Raw genomic sequence first — 16,361 nt, 5'->3', positions numbered from 1 at the left:
GGACCTGTGGTGAAATGACACGCCATTACCCCGGCGCACAACGGATAACATTATCATTCTATTGATCAAACAATCAATCAGTCAGTCGGTCAGCCAATAGATCAGTCGGCCCGTCAGTCTTTCAATCAATCAATCAATCAATCAATCAATCAATCAATCAATCAATCAATCAATCAATCAATCAATCAATCAATCAATCAATCACTCACTCACTCACTCACTCACTCAATCAATATCAATCAATCAATAAATCAATCAACCCGAAGCTGCATCACGGAATACAACCGTTCGGCCAACTGGCGTCCACAACTGGCGTCCAGAATCACCATAGTGGTGAATGGATACATGGCTAATCTTCAAGCCTTGCAGACCATCTTCTGGTCGTAGAATGTCATGCGTGATTTCGGCGCACGTTAAAGATCCCCAGGGGGTCAAAATTAATCCGGAGCCCTCCACTACGGCGCACCTCATCGCCTGCGTTGCGTCGGCTCGTTAAACCCGACAATCAATCAATCAATCAATCAATCAATCAATCAATAAAAATGCATCTGTCTGTGTGCACATACGGGCATAAGCAAAAGTTTGCGGACTACGACAGCAGCATATTGGGGGGATATCGCTCCCGCGTGGAAGCCAGAATCAAATGCGCGTGTCTTCGGTACAGCTTGAAACCACCCCGACGCATGCCCGTGCTGCAACGCTGAAGAGGAATTCCCCGCAAGTGGCAGTTCTGTGGTCCGCAAACTTTTGCCCATGATTGTACAACCTCTTCTACCTCATGAAATATCCGTTGTTTCACTTTCTTTCCCTCAGTATATGTCAATAAATGTAGGTTCGTTGTTGTTGATGATGATCTGCGTTGGTGCGTGATGGTTGCGGCACTGATGACACGACGACGGTGGTTGATGAAGGGTTTTTTCAAACTGTATATTTACACGGAAGACATATACAGAATATTTACAGACTGAGGATAGACATAGAGTCTTTGTCAGCTACAACTTTGTGCACGCGCGGCACCCCCGTCAGCGACGGACCCTGACCTAAGACTACCCAAGTGGTGAGATCCTCCCTAGCCGAACCTGGCTAGCCCGGCAATACGCCTGCCGTGCATAGCACATTAAACCTTGAGGATTCGACCACCGAGATCTCGTGTCTCGTGATTTTAATTGGTCATTTAGTCTCCACCCCCGATACACAGGCCAAGCAGCATCTCCGGGCGCTCTCATTGGTCGTATTGCCAAATCCGGGCACCAACTGCGGCTGGCAACGCCTCCAGTAACACTGAACCCCTGGCCTCTCTCTCTCTCTCTCTCTCTCTCTCTCTCTCTCTCTCTCTCTCTCTCTCTCTCTCTCTCTCTCTCTCTCTCTCTCTCTCTCTCTCTGTCTCAAGACAAAAAAAGAGAAGATCAAAGGCGACCAAAATGAGTACAACCCACACTGAGAACCCCGCGAAAACACGTGCAAGCGCCTGGGGCAAGCTTTTACGCACGCGGCCTGTGTTGCCCGTTCCCACGCCCGCATTTTACACGTATAACGCCTTGTCCAAAGTTGGACCGCCACCACAAACCCGGGGTGACCCTTAACGAACGCAGCGCGCCCTCGAGACTCCCCGCCATTGACAGGCGGTCCTCGGCAGAAACCATATGGGACGCGCGGACCCCGCGGCGTCGCATTCCCAACGAAACATCTTCGCACTTCCTTACTGTGCGCACAGGCCAACAAAGGCAGAACCACCGCCCCAAATCGGCCGCCGTCCAAGCACAGTTGACAGCCCCTTGCTACCCCGTTATCAGAAGCGCGTCGGGCCACTTGGTTTTACAACCGTCCCTCTGGCTAAACGCGCGCGCAGGCGGCCCCCGAAGCAACCGCCGCCACGTCCGACCCACACTTTCCCACGCTCGTACTGTGCTTCGCAAAACTCCGTCCAAAACAACGTCACAGCCCAGCCGAGGCTCAAGACAATTCGTCTCCACGCAGGCGGCATGATCCAGAGGCCGCCTGCTGTTGACAGGCTGGCTGCCATAAAATCCTTCATGCGCCCTTCAGGGAACCGCCGCTTCCCACGCGTTCGACTTTGCAGCGTCGCTGGCGCCTGCAACCCTTACAATGTCCTCCCCTGAGGCGCAGTGACTGACGCCAGAAAACAGATATCGGACTGCTGACGTTTCTCGTTTGTTCCGCATTTCACTAGTATACACGTTACGCTTTCTTTTTTTTATCGTAGTCGCCACATTGCATGTTTTGACCCATGCCTTTCACAGAGGAATTAAGCTGGAAGCTTTCGGCCGGAAGATACGTGGGAGGGGTTCTTCAGGTTGCGGCTTTTCCAGGATGTTGATGTACATGTAGCAACAGAGGAGTACGTTGACTTCTGGTAATTTTGTCACAGAAATTGCACTATATGTGGGCGCATTCCACGGACCCTTGACCAATCCGACCGGCGTGCGACTGTCGACGGCACCAATTATAAGGCTCCGTGGCGCAACATAGGCGCGTCGAGTTGAGGAAAAATGGCTACAAACTTGCGACAAAGCATCTTGTGACAAAAAAAAAACTTGTGACGGAACAAAGTCGTGTCTTATGTTAGCTAATCACTAAATTATTTCAGAACGTCGGCAAGCGTGCCTCATTCTTGTAATCAACACGAACGATTTTTACCTTTCTGCTACAAATCTAAAATTTTATATTTTTAAGTCTTGAGTCTTCTTTATTCAAAGCATAAAAAAGTACGCACAGAACTTGAAATCATCGTATAAACGGTTGGTACTATACTGTTCTTGCTAGAAAATTGAAGCCTCATGTATCACTGAAGCTTGTTTTTTTACAGGACTGTCCGCTACGTTTTCTCTGCAGGGCGATTAGAGACGGGTTTGTTTTTGACGCAGGTCCTCGTGTACCTACGTCTGTCATAGCTTTTGGCGCAGCGTTTTTTATTAAAACTGGAACCAGTCTGCTAAGTGCGCATCCTCATTACAAGTTGTTTATGTGGAATCGGATATTCCAGTCAATATTCTAGTACCGTGCCTCCATGCAAAATGAACGTTTGCATACATTTGCATTTTATAATACCGGAAGTGTATGGCGTGCTACTGGCTGTTGTGCGTCCTTCTTTACAGTTACGTTTGCATTTACGACGTTGTTTTTGTTTTGTGCACTCCACGTGCTGTGTCTCCAACTGAAATTTAGATGAGCATCGTATGCTTTCAGCACAGCGAAAAAAAAAAAAGGTCAGAACTGTACTTAAATGACTACGTCGTTTTTTATTAAATGAGAGAACATTTCAATGATTGGCAGTCCTTGCATAGTTACCTGTCATAAATCTCGCATGGACGCGTGCGTGCGATCTAAACTTCATCCAGACTGTTCTAAAACCTGATTTGTAACTAATAAGTTTAGTACTCCAATCGACCTTTGAATCGCATGTTTCAAATGCTGAAGCATTTCTCATAGAGATAATATACTGGCATTTCTGTTTGGAATCCAGGAGGAACCCCGTTTGGTTGACTGTGATGCTCTCTCTCTCTCTCTCTCTCTCTCTCTCTCTCTCTCTCTCTCTCTCTCTCTCTCTCTCTCTCTCTCTCTCTCTCTCTCTCTCTCTCTCTCTCTCTCTCTCTCTCTCTCTCTCTCTCTCTCTCTCTCTCTCTCTCTCTCTCTCTCCCTCTCTCTCTCCCTTGAGTGTTCGTGTCATCCGAAATGAAGAGCAACGGTGGTTTCGTTTCCTGAAGAATTGACAACCCCTACGCCGAGAGTTAACATCCGCTATGCATAGCCAGGTCCACGTGACTTTCGCGAAGCAACAACACATGGGGCGGGAAACGTGATACGTGCCTTTGGTGCTCTCACGGGGTCGAGGCCGGCGCGTGAAAGTGACTGCCTATATAATCACTGCGTGTACTTGTTTTCCTCGCGCCGCATCCCGTCTCCGGCCTCCGCTGCCCGTCTTTAGGCTGATGCTGCGGAGAGATACGTCGCAGTCAAAGGCGCACGCACTCCTGTTTCTCCCAGGGCGAATACCGGCTCGGAGATAGATAGCCTCAAAATTGCCCTATCTCGCATTCCTCTTTTTGGGCCGTGTACAAGGCCGTCGCGTTTCTCTTATCTTCACTTTGCCTCGCGGCTACAAACATTGCAGGGGGGCGGGGGAGGGGGGGGGGGCGAGTTTACTGATCACCGATCAATGGTAACCTCCATGGTCGCGAATGTGTGGCGGGCGGTGTTGTGGAAAGCAGAAGCCTTGTACCGCGAGCACGGCTAGCCTCTCATCTAGAGGCTATTTTATTTGTCCGCTGAGCGTTTTAAGTGCGGTTAATGAATCGCTGGGGGTCGACTGATGTGAAAAGAGATAAAACAGGGATCGGCCATGAAAGTGGCGTGATAAATCAAGCGGATAACTGTAATGGAGTGTGTATCTATGCCCGCCGTACAATGATGCACGATCCGCGGCTGAGAGCAGTGCAGACTGCTCTGACAGTTCGTACGAAGTCAGAATGACTCAGAATGAAGTTAAATTGACGTTTCGACGTGGTCGTTTGGCACTGGGCATTCGTTTTGCGCTTTTTCGCGTCCGTGCGCGTTGTTGGTAAACCTTTGCTGGAGCGGAAGTCGCGAAGTTGGCCTAGCGGCCCCTGGACGGGAACTTGTCAGCTCGGACTCCGACTGCTCCATGGAGGGGGAAGGGATTTAGGTTGGGTGGTAAGGACAAGCTGGTGTTTGGGGGTATGCGGGTAATGGTTTTGCAGGACGGGTATTTTTAGTGGTACGTTATGGGTGATATGTTGTGTAGAATTTTGTGCTGTACGTCTGGATTTGTAAGCGTCGCTGGGGCTGATAGGGTGAGGGGAGGGGTAGAGAGGTGATTTTGTCGGTAGTTGTAAAGGATATCTGAGTTTTATTTCTGTACGCAATGCACAGCCTGCTAACAGGGCCGACTTGCATAAGGGTTAGTTGCGTTAGTTCCTGTTGTGTCCCGTAAAAGTTCGTCTGCCGTATCTACGTTAATCGAGCGGTGAAATCAACACGTGGCTACTTCTCCAAGTTGGTACAGTCGTCCACTGCCCTAGCTGTAGCGAGGCTTTAGCCACTAATCGTCTCCTGCTGCTTTGGTGTAAGGCAATTTAAGTCGCAACTACTGCATTTTTTTTTCAAGTTTGTCCTCCACATTTGTCCTCCACATGCGCTCCACAAAAATCTGTTCTCTGTCTATTTAATAACATCGCTGAAACGTGCCCCGAGCGATGCCTTGTGCACGGTTGAAAACAACCACGGGAGGACTCGCGAAGACAGGAAAGTCACGTAACTGCAAATTAGCTCATATATACGCGGCCATAAAAAAATTAGCAGTGGCTTAGCTCGGCTATGCCGGGATATACGTAGCGTGAGCTAAGGTTCAGCACCCGTACTCCAATTGGATTGGATTTCAATCCAACACAATCCAATTTAATCCAGCCCAATCCAAATCAAATGCAAGCCAATCCAATCCAATTCGAGCCAATCCGATCCGATCCAAACCAATCCAATGCTTCTCGCGCTTGCGCAGAACGGCCCTTCACGGCACACGCGAAACCGCTCAACCTCGGCCTGTGTAGCTTACGCTACAAAACTAAAGGAACTCGGCAGAGGAAAGGGGAAATGTAAACGGGTGGCTGACGCCAGCCATGCAGGAATTCGATCGGTTAACGACGGCAGGCTGAAAGCAGGAAGCGTTGATCATTTAAAGTCACTTGATAAACAGATGACGCAGGCGATGTGCGCATACAACTGACTCGGCACGCATACTTCGTTTAAACTTTCGCGGCATTTATGCTCTGGCGCATGTGCGTTGCGGCTGCTTCCTTTTGGCACCGACTCACTTCTGGGCGTATACGCATGCGTGCGTGCGCTGCGTATTCCTTGAAGGGACACTGAAGCGTAAAATCAAGTTTGCTAATGTCGGTGGATTAAAGTGTTGTGAATACAAATATACCACTCGCGGCGGCAGCAGTTGCTTAATAACACAGAAAATACCAAAAGCGTAAAAACAGGTGTCGACGCCCCATCCACCTTCCCGCGCTACGCTTTTAGGGCGCAGTCCTTTGGCGCCCGTTCGTGGGCTGAGGGGCGCCGCCGTCGGTGTCATCGAGCGAGCGATGGCAACTCCGAAGAGTGAAAGAAAGTAGAGGAGGAAACTGTCGGGAAATTGGGAGGGGAGAGTATAGAGCCGTTAGTGGTTCTAGGGAGGGCTGTTCGCCGTGCGGCGCGAAACGCTTCTGCGAAAGTGTGCGGGGGAGAGGGGGCAGTATACTGTGCCCGCACGAGACGCTCGACTGCGCGACGCTTGGCGAAAACGTTGGGGGGCTGTGCTCGTGACGATGATGTGCGCTCGCTTCCCAAGACGCAGTTCGCGGCCCCTTCCTGAGACGCACTTAGCGCCGCCGACGCAGAGGCTCACCATAGCTGCCGTCGAGAGAACCCACGAGTGAGTGCTGCCTCAGCGCACTGCAGTCATCAGGAGTGAGAGCTGAACTGGGAGTGAGGCAACCGGTCGTGCGCTTCGTCCGCCGCTGCAGCGGAGGCTCAGCACCGCCGACGCCAGAACCCCGAGTGAGTGCTGAACGCAAGCGTTCAACACTGTGGCGGTGCGCAACGGTGGCGGTGAACGCAACCCTTCGAAGTAGGTAAAAATCGTTTCGCGATAAAGTTAATTGCGAAGGCAAGCATAGGCAAAAAGGGCAATAATGTGAGGGACGCACGAGCGCTGGAAACGCTCATTAGAATCTATCGGTATGGTTTAACGCGTCAGTGTATGTGTCGTACTGGTGGCGTTGTTGCCAAAGTCACGTTCTTTCGACGCGGCGCAAACACATGCTTTCGAAACGTGGGCGGTTTCGGACAGATACTGCAAACCACGTTATAACGAAGTCCCCGGGATAGAAAATTACTTCGTTATTACCGATACTTTGTTAAAAGCGGAGACGATGTGCTCTTTATGAAATGCAGTGGGTACAGTTATCGAAACACTTTGTTTAAAGCTAGATTTCATTATAACGAAGATTTACCGCAGTTGAATGCAACTGTATGGTGGCAGTTACCCATTGAGTGCGTAGTATACCCATTGAGTGCGTAACCTTCGGCGGACGCAGCTTTGTTCCGGACAGCACGGCTCAACGCCCTTCGACGGTGTTATAGCTGTTACAGCCACCCCCCTCTCCTTCCTTCCTTCCTTCTTTCCTTTTGTCGACTCAGCGGCGTAGCGAAAAAGTGGGTTTGCAAGGCCGCGTCTGTACTTCCCCCCTTTGTTTTTTTTTTTTTTTGTATTATACACAACCCATCTATGAGGTCGCTGGCCTTGTCTATAAAAGGGGCACTGTAATTGCTTCAGGTGTGTTTTCCATTCCGGCTTGCTGGCGTGGATGTAACGGTTACCCTTTTTTTTTCTTATTTAGCCGAGATCTTTATTTTTCTGAGGCTCCGGGGTTGATAAATGAACCGGATTAACACTCGAAACACGCGTACCCTGTTTACTGTTTTCGCAGAGCCGAATGCACAGACGCTGCCAACCGAAACCAAAGAAAACGGCTTCATAACCCCGCCGCGCGGCGCATTTCTCAAGAACTCAGGCTCCTGACCTTTGATGTCCGTTTTGTACGACACTGCAGCCGCACAAATCGAGGTGACAACGCGCTGTCGTGCTGTATGCACATGTGAAGCCGGTTGCGCGAATGCATTTGGCGCTCGTTCACGTCGGCCGTTCACCCGCGACTCACGCTGGCTCGCTGACGTCAAGGTCGCTACGGTCGTGCGGCACTTTGAGGGGCTCGACCGCTGGACAGGGGCCAAGCAGAGGCTCACGGTTATTTCGTTTTCTTTCTGGCTACTTGCCCACCGTTCAGCAGAAGCCGCTTGCAACCGCATAAAAATACCCATTGATTAAAGGCTTTATCTCTTGCCTGGACATTTTTTTTCTCTCTTTTCTTTCATCTGTTAGGGTTTCAATTCGCTAGCGCCGTTGTTTATTGCATTCGGCTTTCCCGCCATTCTCGTGGGAAAAGCTGTTCAAGCTGAGCCTCGTTCCCACCAGCGCGTGCCAAGTCGACCACTTTTTTTAATAACACGCCAGTGATCTCACGAAGTGCGCGTAAGTTGGCATTTCCCCGCGCGTAATTCGCACGACACGACTTTGGTCATTGACGTACAAGCGAGCCTAAATAAAGACCGGTCTGAGAGACACACATCCGTGCCACGGTCTACCCTTTTCGCTTCTGTGTCCGCGCGGCAGAGATGCGTGTACAGTGCCGACGACCGATCCGAGTGTGCGTTAGCTGACCTGCAGTCTTCGCCTGTGTGCTGATTCAGGCCAATCTCGAAGTACTTAATTGCACTTGAGTGATAACCGCGGTGTAACGAGCGTCGTATTCGGATTGCTGTGATCTCAAGGCGCCGAAAGGAATAAGGTATTACTTTATTTTTCTCTTATGCGGGGGATGAACCAAGAAACTCAATTAATAAGTGAGCATTTAAAATGGCCTCAAAGCCCGAGGAATATCAAGACAGCCCCCAAAAAAAAAGAAAGGTCGTATGATAACCGACCGGTCGCCGCAACGAAAGATGGTGTGCGAAGCCGATGTCGTAGCATTTGCGCGGGTTACATTTGGAGCCCGCGAGTGGTGTGCCTCGTCGTGCTCTCTGCTTAAAGTAATTTGTGTTTTCAGTTTCTGTGTTCTCGACATGCCCTAGACAAGGCACCCTTTAAGCGACGACCAATCGCAACCAAAGCAAATATTTAAACAAAACATTAAAACGAGCGCAAAGGACAGAGAAACACAGTAGACGGGACTATAGCGCTCGTCCCGTCTACTGTGTTTCTCTGTCCTCATCCTTTGCGCTCGTTTTAATTTTTTGAAGTCATGAACCAACACGCCCAACAAAGCATTCAAATATCAAAAGCTGACCCCAGCAGCAGCCGGCAAACGTCACTGAAGCGGTAATGAACACACTGTTGGGGTGTATCAAAGGCGAAGCGCTGAGCGCATTGACATTTAATGGGGCTTAAACTGATGGTTTAATGGGAAACCACTTTCTCTGATTACCTTAGCACGTTTAAGTCTAAAATTTATGTAAGCCATGTCCTGTGTGCTCGCCTTTTTGTTTTCTCTGCCGATTCACAGGCGTTCTTTTTTTTTGGGGAAGGGGGGGGGGGGGGGGCGGAGAAGTGCTTTTGAAAGCCTTCTTTCCCCCACCTCGCTCTCCACGCCGACTTGCTGGCATCGGTTATGCCGAAAAAAACTGGCGAGTGCGCTGCGGACTTGCCAGTTTTGTCGCCAGATTTTTTTTTAGTTTTTTTGTGCAAGATTGCTTACCTGTTTAAACAAACAGCGCGTGAGCGACGAAAAGTGGAGTTAAAATTAAAATTTCGAAGGCGTAAAATGCGTGAAAACACTCTCGGAACCAGTTAGACGTCATTTTGGCATAGTTGGTGCGACGGGCCATGAACGGTGCGCGTTTTTTTTTTTTTTTTTCTGTTTTGCCGCTGATTAGATGTAAGGTTTAGGCTGTAAAAGCCCGCCGAATAATCAAATAATGTATTACGTGGGTTAAGCCCCACAACGCGCCTACAAAGACTAATTCACATGGTGTCCCTTTCACAGCCCCTTTAAAAGCATAAGTTTTAATCTACCGGGCTCTCTAATCCAGTCAAGCTCGCTGGAGCAGGCTTTTGATCTCAGTTCTTTAATATGCCTCCCAGCTCGAAATAGCTGAATAGACGGTTCTTCATCGCCCGTTTCCAATCCGAAACCTAAAATGCGACCTGTGTTTTTTTTTGTTGTTGTTACGGACGACAAGCTTTGTTTGCACTGCCATTGCATCTGCGCTATTAACTGCATTTTGTGCTTGTTAAAACAAAATCGCAAATATTTGAGTGGCAGCCGTTTGTTCCAGGGATGTATTATTCGTAAAAGAAAGTAGCACAGTGAGTTTGTCTCTCAGAGGACGCCATAGATCTCAACTATAGGGTGACGGAAAGTAGAACAAAAGAAGTAAAAACAAAGCAAATTAACGACTGAAACGGTGTTCAATTGTGCGCAGAATGGGGGAGTGTAATTCCTTAGTCTGGTCGATAACCTTGTAGCATTTAGAGAGTGCAAGCGAGAACCTGAAGGCTTGTGAAGGGCAGCTTGAAAGCAGGTCATTCGCGTGCACGGCAGTCCGAATGGTCAGGGGATGGATGTGAGCTCGAACATTTAACGTCACTATTGGCGCTCAATGTCGATCGCTGTTCACGGCCATCGTTGTTATCTCCACTTGTCCACAGTATCTATATAGGGTCGTGTCGCCGAGCTTCGTGGAAGCGCAGGCGACGGTGCATTGCCATTATCTCCACTTGCACACAGTATCTGTTATAGGGACAATAGTGTCGCCGAGCTTCGCGGAAACGCAGGCGAGCGCATTCGACTCGTCCTCGACCGTATACGATACGAACGCACGGGCTAGCGTACGTAATACAAATACGAACAACGCAGCGCGTGGCTTCCAGTACATGCCGCGCATCCTGGAAGGGAATTTACAATGAGAGCGAGGTGCAAATTACCTGGGAGGACCAAAAGTGCACGGAACCGGTAGTCACAAATAGAGGTTTAAAGCAGGGTTGTCCTCTGTCGCCATTGCTGTTCATGCTGTACATGGCTAGACTAGAAATAAAGCTTGAAGGCAGTAAAATAGGTTTCAATCTGTGTTATAGCCGCAAAAGACAGGAAGTGGAACAACATATCCCGGGACTGATATATGCAGATGACATAGTACTACTAGCAGATAGCAAACAGTGTCTGCAGCAGCTCACAGATATCTGCGGGGAAGAAGACACTGAACTGGGCTTAGAGTTTAGCACAGCAAAGTCGGGAGTTCTGGTTTTTAACGACAACGCCCGTAACGATTTGGTATTCGTTCAAAAAGCAGCAATACCATGGGTAACGGAATACAAATATCTAGGCATATGGTTAAACGAAGGTCAGGCGTATCTAAAAACTCATGAGGAGCATTTAAGAATGAAAGGCAGAAGAAACGCCTCTATCATGAAGCACAGAGCACTGTGGGGATATAACAGATATGAAGTATAGTGAGAGGAATCTGGAAGGGAGTAATGGTACCAGCACTCACATTTTCAAACGCAGTAGTGTGTGTCAAATCAGAGATTCAATCAGGGCTAGAAGTTAAATCAGAGGGCCGTAGGTCGATTGGCATTAGGAGCACACAGTAAAACAACAAATGAGGCAGTGCAGGGAGACATGGGATGGGCATCCTTCGAAGTGAGAGAAGCACAGAGCAAAATATGTGTTGAAGAACGACTTTGAAATATGGATGATCAGAGATGGGCGGCCAAAGTGTTACGGTATCTTTACATGAAAAGCGTGGACACACAATGGAGGAAAAGAACCAGAAGGCTCAGGACAAAGTATATGAAACCTGGAAGTGCAGGGGAAACGACCAAGGCAATAAAAAATGAAGTAAAAGAAACAGAAACAGCGACTTGGAAAAAGAGGATAGATGCGAAGAAGTCCTTAGATATCTACAGGGTCGGGAAGCAGGAGATCACAAGGGGAAAATTATTCGATAATACCAAAGGGAGTGCATTGCTTTTTGAAGCCCGAGCGGGTTGCTTGCGGACAAAAACGCTTATCCGCGAGCCAGTACAGGAAGAACTATGCGCAGACTGCGGAAATGAGCCAGAAACCATGCGACATATTGTAACGGAGTGCAAAAGTATCCATCCAGTCCTCGTGATGGAGCCGGCCAGCTTCCGGAAGCCCTTGGCTTTAAGGTTAGCGGGAAAGTGAATTGGACAGCAGTAGAGGTTAGTAAAAGAAGGTTAGAATGTTGCTGGGAAAAGAGCAGAGAACAATCTGGGAAGACATGCGAACAAAGAAGTCAGACTAGCACAAAAATTTCGTAAAAGTATTTTCTTTTTATTTTGACATTATTTTTTATTTATTTTGTTTGTATTTTTTTTTTTGCGAGGTGATTGTACAGTGGCGTTGCGACTAAGGCCGCTGTGCAATGCCACCCCATCATCATCATCATCTAAATTCGTCGCTGCGCTGTGTGGAAACGGTGAACGCAGCTGTCTATATTCCTTTATTCTTTAGGGGCGAAGCCCCTTAGGAGCTGGGGTTGTCGGCGTCTCATGCCGTCGTCGTAAGCGTTGTTTTGTAGTCACGGCACTAAAACACCGGGAAACTCGTTTACGCCTCGCGCTAGAACGTAACGCATACTGAAACACCGGGACACTCGTTTACACCCCGCGCTAGAGGGCTTCGGGCTTCAAAGACAAGAGACTGTTACAGCAAAGCTGTATACCTCTGCCCCCCCCCCCCCCCCCCATCCCGTTGGCAAAAACGCCAAGGCGACTTATACACTGCATGCTTCGCCCCTCCCCAGGCTTCACGTTAGTGGAGGTGGCCCGGGATTTTTTTATTATTATTTTGTGTGGAGCGCCCAGCAGACGATGGAAAGGCGGTGGTCTTTCCATAGCAAGGTTGGTCATGAACTCTGCAACTTGTTCCCACTGCGCATATGCGGCTGGTCGCCAGGATGCGCGGCATGCACTGAAAGCCACGCGCTCCGTTGTTTTTATTTCAATGCATCACGATAGTACATTGTCAGCGGTGCTTGGCTCGCATCATTGCGTTACAACGGGACGGCACAAGTGCGTAACCTTCGGCGGACGCAGCTTTGTTCCGGACAGCGCGGCTCAACGCCCTTCGACGGTGCTGTTACAGCCACTCCCCTCCCCCCCTCTTTTTCCTTCCTTCCTTCCTTCCTTCCTTCCTTCTTTCCTTTTGTCGACACATTGTGTAGACAGCCTATATGAGGAAACGATATATCGCGATTGAAGAGGCGGGCAAACGCGCGCGTCTGCTGATCGAGCGTGGCGCGACGGCGGCTTCTGTCAACACCCTATATAATAAAAGCCGTGCCATCGCTCGGGAGCTTGCGGAAGAAGTTACGCCATGACGTGTTCGCGCTCGGCTGACCATGTGGTGTGACCGGCACACCGTACAGTCTGCGAGGCCCAATAACATTGATTGTGTGCCTCGTATGAAAAGCTTCATTTGAATTGCGGGCTCTACATACAGTCTGTTGTGCAAAAACGTCGAATGACTCAATCTCCACACCGCGTAGGCGTTGTCTGTGAGGCCCAATAACGACTGTGTGCCTCCTAAAATGTTTCATTTGAATAGCCTACGCTAGTGTCGCTAAATACAGGCTTAGCTTATGTAGTGGCTCTAGCGTATACGCTACTTACACTCTTGCGAGCAACCGTCGTATGGCTCAATCTTTGAGCAAGCAAAAAGTATGTGGCCCAATAAAAGGCGTTGGGGAATCAATCGTATTGTTCATGAGGCCTATAAAGAAAAGCGATCACTAAAATGACATCTTAAATTAGTAGCTTGTATTACCAAATGATGGTGGGGTGAGGGCATCTGATGGCGAGTTGCTGATTAGCAACACCGGCTCGACGAGAGGTCCTTGTCACTAGTGTTTACTTGTTTACGGCACTGCTGTGGCCAAACAATTGGCTATCTCGACAGCCACGTGCTCATGTATTCTTTTTTTCTACTTCTCTTCTTCATTTTCCTTGACTACGTTAGCAGTTAGTGGAAACTTTGCGGTGGAAACTACACTCCATATTGGCGCGGGCCAACAATGGAAAACTGTATACGCGGGGCAGGCGGAAAGGCGCATGAATGAGAGAGCAAGAGTCGTGTGTGTGTTAGTGTAGAGTGAGGGTAGCGTCTTTCGTGTTGAACTGTAAGTTTGGCGATAATCGACGCTAAGCCGAATGCAGTCGTCCTTTTTCTGAATGAGTACAACCGGCGAAGTCCACACGGGCTGTCTGTGAGAAGGCCTAATGACGCCACGTGGGGAAATTTCTTAGCTTTCTATAATGTGGCCCTCTGGCTGGCGTTGTATCATTTCCTCAGTGGCTGGGACCCAGCATTATTCCGGGGAGTGACTGCGGAAATGTTCCGTGTTCGCTGTAAAAAGTGATTTTTACGTGTACTGAAGGTTTTTCACGCTCGCATGCATCCACTGCAAACGATTTTCGCCTAAAACCGGAGACTCCCTGCGCCAAAGTGTACTAAAAAAAAAAAAAAATTCCCGGGCCATCTCCACTACCTCGAAACCTGGGGAGGGGCGAAGCATGCAGAGTATAAGTGTATTCTTAGCGCCTTGGCGTTTTTGCCAACGAAGATGAAATCGTTTGGTGGTAGAATGAATGAATGAATGTGCTTTATTTAAAGGAGGCACGAATCCCTTTGGGGGAGAAGGAGGTAAGTGTGGAGGGGATGAAGAGGGACACCACTAAAGTTCATTGTGGGATCATAGATCCTTTCGTGGGCGTCTTCGTTCTTGGGTGCCGCCTAAAAAAACACATGACCAGGCCCGCTCTATACTGCTTTGCAGAGACCACTCTCTAGTGCGTATCGGCCTATTGCTCCGAGTAAGGATGCGTTACTCCGGAGTAGCTGTAAGTGCGCGTGAGCGTCAGATGGCAGTGGCCACTTATCAAGCAGGGCGGCTCTGCCCTTGTCGAATGTCGAGGTATACAGCTTGGCTGTAAAAGTCTCGTGTCTTTGAAGCACGAAGCGTTCTAGCGCGATGTGTAAACGAGTGCCCCGGTGTTTTTTTAGTACGCGTTTCGAAGCGTTCCAGTGCGAGGTGTAATACACGTTACGAAGCGTTCCAGCGCGAGTCTTAAACGAGTGTCCCGGTGTTTGTTTTAGTATGATTTACGTTCTAGCGCGAGGCGTAAACGAGTGTCCCGGTGCTTTAGTACCGTGACTACATTAGACGACGGGAAGGTTACGACGACGCCAACATGAGACGCCGACAGCCCGACCCCCGGCTTCGCCCCTAAATGTCAAGGGCAACTACGTCCTTATTATGGGTTGTGAATGCGAAATCCTCAATGTCCAATTGGACGCCTGAGACGCTTTGCTGCCGCCCGCGTTCTCCGAGGGCCTTCCTCTTGCCGCTTGAGGCGCACTTTAAAGGGACATAAAAGTAAAATAAACTTGGCTTATATCGGTAGATTTGTGTGTCGTGAATCCAAATACACCCCTCGCCGCCGCAGTAGTTGCTTATTAAGGCACAAGTCCAGCTTTATTAATTATATTCTATTGATGCCAGCTCAGTTGGGTATTTATCAGCAAACGAGGCATCTGAGGTCGTCGAACAAAAGCCAAAAGAGCTTCGAAATGTATACGATCTTGGAGTTGAAGCAAAAGGTTATTCCGCTTTTAGTATCCGTTTCGTGCTTTCGAGTGGCTCCGTTCCGTCCCCAGTGCGTTGCGCCTCTGCTCGTTCCTGACGCCGTGTGATGGGAGAGTTGACGAAGGTGACAGATTACGCTGCGTGTCAGTTCGCTCGCTTGGCTGCGTTGTTTTCTTCTACGTCCGACATGTTGGGTCCGACATGTCGGATACAAGAGAACCGTGTCGGATGGCTCTCCCGACAAAATTCGCTGCTCGTGCGAATTCGGCCTTGTCGTCTGACGGAGCGCTTTTTTGGCGTCGGAAACGACTGTCGGACGGTGTTGGACGATGTCGGACGAAGAAGAAAATTGGCGCAGCTTGCGCTAGTCAGCTCAGTCTCCCACTGCTCCGGGGTGGGAAAGGGGGGTGAGTTTTCTCGGGCTATTGAGTCGGCCTATAGTCAAGAGGCATCCTGGACTACATAGGGACGCGCTTCACCACCACCGTCTTCTCTTTCCCTTTTGCTCTAATAAACGTTTTCTACTACTACTGCTACTACTGCACTTGTGGTGCAAGGCTGCAGAAACAGCAGAGCCGGCGGCCCCCCTCCCTTCGTCGGGGACCCGGCTGTTGCGCATCTCACGTGGATTTCCGAACTTGCCGCTGAAGTTCTCCATGACTGGCAAGCCCGGATCGTTTTGTCCGCCGGCTTTCACATCTCTTCCTAAGTGGACCGTGTTAACACGCGCTAGAACCCGCGGCAACCGGCTTCCCGAACTCGGCGTCTGTAGCGCCAGATGTTCTGTGCTTCCCACTACAGGCGCGATGGCACGTGGACTGTCAAGGAGAACAGCACGCGAGAGATCACGCCACAAACGCTGGACAGACTCCTCTTGAAGGTCGAGCTGGCCGAAGCCCGGCGCTCCTCACGAGGTGCGCGCTCACATGCGCTCGGTATTTTTCTTGGGAATTTTTTTGCGAGCTCATCACGTGGCGCAAGCCCACGCGCAAGCCTGGACGACGCCGGGCGCTCCTCACGCGGCGCACGCTCACGAGCGCTCGGCTGGGCTGAGTTTTCTGGTAACGCTCGACGGCGCAACTAACAGCTTAGCTTAAACAGGTCTGCTGTAA

The 16,361-nt window shown here is 49.7% G+C and overlaps 1 protein-coding gene across 2 annotated transcripts in view; it reads left to right on the top strand.

Annotated features, from left to right (window-relative positions):
* LOC144174767 (uncharacterized) overlaps positions 1-16,361 on the top strand; it is a 66,308-nt gene that overhangs the window by 22,402 nt on the left and 27,545 nt on the right. Inside the window, exon 1 of one of the 2 annotated variants that reach the window (XM_077703642.1) lies at positions 8,251-8,429. The exons of the other annotated variant lie outside the window; for it this stretch is intronic. The gene's annotated coding sequence lies outside the window, so the exon portion shown is untranslated. Of the gene's footprint in view, positions 1-8,250; positions 8,430-16,361 lie in introns of those variants that run through there. 2 annotated transcript variants of the gene reach the window in all.

This window comes from Haemaphysalis longicornis, unplaced genomic scaffold (genome assembly GCF_048455015.1).
Source record: "Haemaphysalis longicornis isolate Haplotype H1 unplaced genomic scaffold, Haemaphysalis longicornis Haplotype H1 scaffold_3, whole genome shotgun sequence".
NCBI classification, from domain to species: domain Eukaryota; kingdom Metazoa; phylum Arthropoda; class Arachnida; order Ixodida; family Ixodidae; genus Haemaphysalis; species Haemaphysalis longicornis.
This window is presented reverse-complemented; position numbering and strand designations above follow the sequence as displayed.